Source organism: Galeopterus variegatus, unplaced genomic scaffold, assembly GCF_000696425.1.
Source record: "Galeopterus variegatus unplaced genomic scaffold, G_variegatus-3.0.2 Scaffold511, whole genome shotgun sequence".
Lineage (NCBI taxonomy): Eukaryota > Metazoa > Chordata > Mammalia > Dermoptera > Cynocephalidae > Galeopterus > Galeopterus variegatus.
In genome coordinates, this window is record NW_007726622.1 from 190836 (window position 1) to 199502 (window position 8667).

Genomic DNA, 8667 nt, shown 5'->3' on the forward strand with positions numbered 1-8667 from the left:
CCCAACGACTGCGACAGCGGGTGCGGGATCAGAGCTGTAGAAGGCCCACTCACCGAGAAAAACACTATCACATTAGGCCAGTTCATCTGAAGGCTAGAAAGTTCCACAAGGTTCGGAGCCTCTGACTCAGCATGTACATGGCAGCTTGTGGAAGCACATCTACAGTACCTGTATGTGGGAGACTTCTTCACACCTGTGTGAGGTCTGTGACTGAGCCTGAATGCCAGATCGCAAGTGTCTCTGAGCACGACAGCAGAATAGCCACTGGTTACGTATTCAGGCTTCGACGTCAGACTGCCCCACCTTGAGCCCCAGGTTTACCAATGAATTAGCTTTGTGACCTTCAGATGACCTCTATGTGACTCAATTCACCCATCTGTTAAGTGGGTAAATAACAACACCTACCTCACGAGGTTCTTGTAAGGATTAAATTCCTTATTCCTTTTTATACTGTTAGAAACATACCTATGATGTACTAGATTTCCAATAGACATTAGTTATAATATGTGTGACTGTGTATATCCACATCACAAGCGTAGACTCAAGTGCATCTGTGTAAACTACGTGGTGTCTTTATGTCTTAGATTATGAGCATGTACACATCTGGTGTCTGCGTCTCTGTGTGCCAGTGATAATTAGAACAGCTGGCATTTCTCATGTGCCTATTGCGTCAGGCAGTACTCTAAGAGTTCTACAGGTATGCACATGGACACACACACACGCCCCACATGTGGGTGTGAACAGCTGAACACATGTCTAGCCATGTGCCAGTGGGTACCTGTGAGTGTGGCCATCTGCCTCAGCCCTGCCCTGTGAGACCCCTTCCTGAGTGAGCTGTGCGAGACGAGGACTCCCACAGGGGCTGCCTGCCCCAGAGCACTGAGGGGAGGCACAGGGATGACACCACCCACCTGGCTCCTTCCCCCAGGGTCCCAGTTGGCTTGAGTTGCCTGCATCATCTTTCCTCCAATAGGAAAGGGCAAATGAGGAGCCTGGACCAGAGCCCACCAATCACAGCCTTCCTCTCATCCTATGAAAGGCTGGGCCTTGCCTGGGCCCCAGGCTAAGTACCTCTTCTTGAGAGTCCGTGAGCTCAGGAAGGATTCCTACTGGGCGGGGCCATCTCTTCAGCGTGGGTTTTTTGGCTGAGCGTCATCCACTTCTGTCTCGCTCTGTATCCTCCCTGGGAAGGACAGAGTCTAACACCAGCAAGATGGTGAATTCTCTTGTGGAAAAAGCCTCCATATTTTACCTATTATGTTTCCTTCAGTCCCATTATCTAATGTTCATAACATTTCAAGCATAAAAAGATATTTGAAATTTTATGAATGTGCTTTTCTCTTTTGCCTGATGAGTACATGACATCCATCTTCATTGGCCTGAGGCATCCATCTCTGCCTAAGGTTTGATATAGAGTGAGGAGAAGAAAAAATGTGGTAATGTTTGGCATCTAACGTGCAAAATAGGCCTTCACAAGCCAACTTCAGCTCCTACAGTGCCTGGCTGCTGAGCTGTGAGCCAGCAGACCTGCCAGGGCCACAGCAGCACAGCGAGGGGACTCCACAGGAGAGGGGGGACCAGGTGCAGTGGGCTGGTCTGCACGGGGCACCACAGGGGCTCTGGCCAGACCACGAGGGACAGGACTACAAGTTACATAGACTCAGCTCGGAGAACGACCAGTGGCCTGGGGGGAACAAGGGACCTTGCTGGGAAATGAGAGGACAGACACCGCACCCCAGGATCCCAACCCCTTCCTCCTGCCAGATGTCACACAAGCTGCCCTTGTCTGTCCACACACTCCAGCACCATCTTGGTGGGAGAATCTGGGGAAGACAATCTGAGAACTTAGCTCTTTTATTCAAGAGAAATTAAGATCACTTAAGACAGACTAAACTGTCTGGTTCCAAGACATTTAAATCAAGTTGAACATTTCATTGCTCTTCTCACCAATCGTCAGGTAGGGGTTGGGAGAAATTACTTTTTCTTCCACATAGATGAATCATAGAGTGAATTAAATTTTGAACCCTGTTGCACACACAAAAATAGAAGAACCACCACCCCACTGAAATGCCAGCTGACTTTTCCAGCTAAAGACAATGACCCCAACAGAGGACAAGTCCTGGGCTTCTGGATCCCAAGATGCCTCCTCCAGGAGGTGTGGGACACGGTCATGGCAGAACAGGACAAGGTCTACCCTCAGCCCGAGTGCTCACATCAGCCTTCTTGGGCTCACGCACACCAGGTCCCCTCCCTCCTGGCTTATCTATGCTTTTTTGAGTAGAGGAACATTCTCTTTCCAGGCCCCTCCCATCCATGGCATTTCAGATCTCTCCTTCCTGCCCAAGGAGATGGGATAGTGGGGTGTCAGCTGAGTGAAGAACTGGTTGGGGTCCTACACATTGGGTGTCTGGGAAGAGGAAACAGCACATGCAGAAGGCGATGCTGCCACCTGCTGGCGCCGAGAGGAGAAACAGCCCAGGTGAGCAATCATCTTCCAGTAGCCTTGGATGGAACCGCATCAAGGTATCTTGCTCCTGAATGATTCACTTTCTTCTTTCCAAAGCAGCTTGTCCCCTATTCCCTCACTTAGTCATCTGGTATGCTGGCTGGAGCAAGATCATCATCCCATTTTATGGTTGTGAAAACTTGTATTAGTCCATTTTCTGTTGCTTATAACAGAATACCTGAAACTGGGTAATTTGTAAGAAAATGAAATTTATTTGTTACAGTTTGAGAGGCTGAGAAGTCCAAGGTCTGGGCACATCTAGTGAAGACCTTCTTCTTGGTGGGTTTTCCTGGTGGGGCGTCTCTACAAAGTTCCAAGGTGAAGCAGGGTGTCGCATGGCAAGAGCGCTTTCATGTGTTCCCCTTATGAAGTCACCAGTCTACACCCATGATAACCCACTAAACCATCAACCCATTTCTCCACAAATGGATTAATTCATCCACAAGGGCATAGCCTTCATGATCCAATACCTCTTAAAGGCCCCACCTTTCCGTACCCTTGAACTTGGTGTTATAACACTGTGCTCTAACCAACTGCCCCATTCAAATACCATAATCATATTTCCTTCCCTCTTAACACAGTGGGGGTCAAATTTCCAACCCATAAACTTTTGGGGGATATATTGAACCTATAGAAAAACTATACCCAAGAGAGAGCAGAATGCTGTCTGAGGTCACATGGTTGAAGATGGTTTGAAGGCAACGCTTAGTCTACTGCCTCCCAGCCAAGAGCTGTGTCCCCTCCTCAGTGCTCAGAATAGGGTGCCCCAAGAAATGAGGGACCCTTCTCTGCTTATGAATGAGGTTTACAGGGCCATCCCCAACATCCAGGGAGATGGGGTGAGGGAGGGGCATGTATATCATCCTGCTAGGACCGTGGCACTGGCAGTAATAATGATCAGGCAGTTGGCCCAGGGCCTGATGTGTGTGTACAGTGACTGTTTCCTAAGGATTCACACACCTTACAAACAGGACATTTCAGCTGCTCCAATACCATTTTCTGAAAGGAAACATAGGCATTCTTGCAGCCAGGGAGAGTCTGACAGTGCCTGTGATGACTAACAGGGCTCCTCCACAGCCCAGAGACCCACCTCAGTCCCTGTCCAGTGTTCCCAGTCTTCTGGCCTCCCTGGTTCACCAATCTCCAGGGTCTGGATTCTTGAAGTCTGGTGGGCAGAACTCTCGGAGTTACCCCCAGAAGTGCCCAGATTCCCCACACTTGCCTCCGTGGCCTGAGACACCTGTTCCTTGGACCAATGGACAAGGGCAGCCAGACTGTGGAAATGATTCAGGCCAGTGTTAAAGCCCATTATTTCCAGGGCTCCCTGCCCCTGACAGCTGTCAGCAGTCACTCTCACTTCTAGGACTCTGCATGGGCCCAAGCCTCCTTCACTCCAGACCTCCTGCTCATCTCTCCCCTCTCTTATTGGCCTGATAGAGTCCAGGAAAGGCCAAAAGCTACAGACAGGCTCAGATTGCCCTGCAGGCTGGCTGTGGCTGACCCTGCCAGACTCCAGTGTCAAGGGATGCTTCCTGAAGCAAAGCCACAGCGCCACTGTGTGGCAGAAGGCTGTCTGCGCAGCCAGACTGCAACTCAGCACCGGCCCAAAGAAACTTGTTTACTGTCTGATCGCCAGGGTCTTCCTTAGATCACAGGAGAGCCCCATCCCCTTGGACTGAGGGACAGTTGTTAAGCTAATGTCCCAGGCACACCTCTGACTCTCCACAAAGAAACACCTAGAAAGGGCCTGGACTTCTGAGGCAGACTCTATCACTCCCATTTCCTCTGTTTCGCAGATATCTGAGCTTCGGCAATTACATGACCTTATTGAGCCTCTGTGTCCTGTCTCTAAAATAGAAGTCATAAGGGCCGGCCCGGTGGCGCACTGCTATAGTGCGCCGCCTGGGAAGCGCGGCGGCGCTCCCGCCAAGGGTTCGGATCCCACATACAGATCAGCCGCTCACTGGCTGAGCGAGGTGCGGGAGCAGCACCGAGGGTTGCGATCCCGTTGCCAGTCCCGGTCTGGTACGGGCGCGACACTGAGCGTTGCGATCCGTTGCCGGTCACGAAAAAAGACAAAAAGGAAAAAAAAAATAGAAGTCATAAAAAGACTGCTGAAAAATATCTTCGGTAATAAAGGATGTAGAGCAGTGGCTGGCTCGTTGCAGGTGATCAAGAAACAATGGCTTCCTTTCCCTTCTGTCTGGGCTGGGTGCCTGGAAGACCTAGACTGGCTGAAAGGCAAGGCCAGGGGACAGCCCAAAACCCAAGCCTGGTATGAGGAGCTTTTCTCCCTCAGCTCCTCCAAGCATTTCTAGCTACTTCATCAGCTGCTATTGGCCTCTCTGAATCCCTTTGGCACAGAGCAACAAACCAAGTTGATTCACCAGGGGCTGAGGGGTTTCCTGGAACATGAGACCTTTGTTGTTAAAACTGGGTTATTCCAAGCAAACCTCAATGGGTTGGTCACCCAGTCCTTACCCTTCTTCACAGTCTACCTCTAGGACTTCATGAGCATATTTAGCAGACTCTCTGAGGCCGTAGCCTGGGAATCTGCATTGTGACAAGCTCCCCAGGGGAGTCTTACAGACACCACTGTTTGTGCTTTCTCACTGGCATCTAGTGTGACCTTACTCTTCAGCAGAACAGTAAGCCACTAGAGGCAAGGCACAGCACACACTCAGTGATGAGACCTTGAAAGACTCTAGAGAACTTTCTAAACACCAGGCTCCAGACCTGAATCTGCAAAGCAGACAAGAAGCAACTGGGCATGTGTTCTCCACTCAGCTTTAGAGTTGTGTCCACTTGCTGTTTCTCTATTTTTTTCTGTTCATTCATTAAACATTTGTTGAGTACCTACTGGCTTGGCACGGTAGGAACTTATTCCTAGTGATGGGAGATAAACAGTTCACACATATAAACATGATAATTTTATTTTAGTTTATTTTTAAATTTATTTATTAATATTATTGTTTTTTTGTATTCTAAGATGTTGCAGAGCAGTTGGGGGGGAGGGGGAAGAGTGAAGAAAATAGGATGGGAGGAGTGGAAAGGAGGGGAGGCTTGGTTGAGGGCTGTGGCATCCCCCTCATTCATGCAGGGGAGATGAGAGGGGTTCCGGTGGTGGCTCAGTGGTCACCACTGGGCTGGTTGCAGATGTCAGGGGGGTGTGGCTAAGGCCCTCAGCCCCTACTGCCCCAGCTCGGAAGCTCAGGGCACTTCCTGCAGTGGCTCGGTGGTCATCACTGGGTTGCTTGTGGATGTCAGGGAGGTGTGGCCCTCAGTCCTCCACTGCCCCAGCTCGGGAGCCCGGAGCACTTCCTGCAGCGGCTCAGTGGTCGTTGCTGGGCTGGGAATGGTCATCAGGGGGGATGTGGCTGAGGCCCACGGCCCTCCTCCTCCCTGGCTTGGGAGCCCCAGGGGCTTCCAGTCCTTCTAGATTTTATAGGTGTTCATTGGTGGTGTGAGACCTTTACTAGTTAATATCAGACTTTGTCTCTGATCTGTGGGTATTCTGGTTTTTTTTTTTTTTTAGTTCTGTGTTGGATTATTCACTGTTGCCACCACTTAAATCTGCACTGAAACTAATTTGTTGTCCTTTGCTTACTTCTAAAATGGGGGAACTTCCTGTGAGGACCAGTACTTGAGCTCTGTAGTTGAGCTAAATGCTGCTTTGCTGCTGATTCCCTGGGGAAGGCTTTTTGTGCAGCTCAGGTTTTAATTGTTGACTTTGTATGTACTTCTGGGTCTTGTGAGGTCCAGTACACCTGGGTTGTGTGGAAAGTCTGGTCTGGCCCTGAGTCTTTCCAGCAAACTGCACCCCCTCCAGATCTATATTTCTGATCAGTCTCCACTGAGTGGGCCTGTGCTGATTGGGGGGCAGATCGGCTATCCATGCTGTGCCCCAATGTTCCCCTGGTGGCCTGTCTCCCCTACACCCCACACTCCAAATACTTCCCATGGGACAGGCCATGTGCCCGTCCCTTGAGATAACTCACCAGCCTCTGAGTGGCTCCTTTCTTCAATTGGTGTGGCTTCTCGCTCCTATGTGGGTCCATGGGAGCCCTGCCAGTGGTCTTGCTGACCTGGGGGCTGCCAAGGCCCTCTTCTCCCCTGCAGCCTCCAAGCAACGTCATAGGAAGGGCACAGCCCGGCTTTTGCCAGCTCCTGCTCCATGGGCTCTCCCAGGCCAGCCTTGAAGTGGCTGTGGCTTAAAATGGTCAGAGTGGTTCTTTCTTTCTCTCATTGTGGCTTCTCCTGCCTTCATGCACTCCGTAGGTCTCTCCTCCTCTTCCCCTGAAATATAGAAGCTCCGGCTTGGTTGTCCTTGCTTTTAAATAGTTGTAAATTGGTTGATTTGTGGGAGAGAGTGACTCTGGGGACTATCTATTCTACATCTTGACCAGAAACCCTACACATGATAATTTTAGATAGCAGTAAATATAACAAGAAAGAGAGGAACGGGTTAATGTGGCAGGGAGGAACTACATTTAAAGGCATATCTAAGGAGGTGATATTTGACTGAGTCCTGAAGGTTGAGCAGCCAGAAGGAATGTTCCAGCAGAAGGAATGGCCATTTTTGGCTTATTCATACAAATCACAGCCCTCCGACTGGGTTCTGGCCTTTTGAGAGTTCAACAGGAATATTCCCTCCCTTTGTCCATACAGAGGCCACACATTCAACATTCGAACGGTCCAAATGAGTGAAATTAATCAGGGGTATAGAAGACAGCAGAGCAAGCCAGTAAATCAGTGGCAGCTGGCACCACTCTATGATGGAGATTACTGGAGGGACTGTGGCAAACTGAAGACCACATACACATCCGAAAGGGGACAGTCAACATTGCCATGTCTGAATAATGGCCCCAGATGACTGGTCTTCTGATTTTTCACTAGAAACTGGAAATCTGGGCATTTCTGTGAAATCTCCCAATATGTAGGCAAATGATTTCTTAAAATATAAACACTCTGCAAGTCAGTGCTGGAAAACCAAATAAAACCTGTCTGTAGGCTAGATTTGTTCCACACTGTTGTTTTGTGATCTCTGACACCACACCATGTAATGCATCATATGACTAATGCATTAATAATTGGTTGACATTCCCAGCAGTTGGGTCACACTGCTCGCACAACTCAGGTTGCACACATCTGAAATCCCCAGATCTTTTACATGAAAACAGCTGTCAAGCCAGGCATTCCCACACGCTGAACTCTGAACTGAACGTAGACTTACAATGATCTCTATTAAACTGCATCTTGTCATTTGCTGGAAACATTTGTCTCTGGATCAACTCTATGGCCAAATTCCACTGAATCTGCATTCCTTTCTGGCTTCATGCCACCCACAGCTCTGATGAGGCTGTCTTCATCCACACCATCTACAAAGCTAACATCAGCCTGGGGTGCGTCAGGCTTCTCTCCTGATCTCTCCAGTTCAGCTATCACTTTAACCTTTCTTCCCAGTCTGTCCACCTCATATTTACCCATTTTGCTCCTTGAAACCACCATACATTATATACAGGCCCAATCCACTTGTCTGGTGGTAAAAATAATGCCATAGTACTTTGTGAGTTTAAAAGCATTTTTCCATAATTTTCTGACTTGATTTTTATCACCCACTACAATCTTTAAAAATCCTATCAACATCACTTTAAGATCATGATTTGTAATAATAATATGCTTATAATAAATAATATTAAATAAATAAATAAATAAATCCTGGAAAAAAAAGATGTTGGACTACAGATAGGCCCATAGTATATTTGTTTGTGTGTTTGTTTATGGCAAGCAAATAATTTCCTAGCTGGGGATTTCTACAGTAAATAAAGAAAGAGGGCCGAGCCCGTGGCGCACTCAGGAGAGTGCGGCACTGGGAGTGCAGCAGCGCTCCCGCTGCGGGTTCGGATCCTATATAGGGAAGACCGGTGCGCTCACAGCGCTCACTGGCTGGGCGCGGTGCGGCCGGTCTCAAAAAGGACAAGAAAGAAAAGAAAAGAAAGAAAAGAAAAGAAAAGAAAAGGAAAGAAAAGAAAGAGCAATTAGGGGCTGGCCCGGTGGCGCACTGGATAAGTGCGCCGCTTGGGAAGCGCGGCGGCGCTCCCGCCCGAGGGTTCGGATCCCACATGCAGACCGGTTCCCGCTCACTGGCTGAGCGAGGCGCG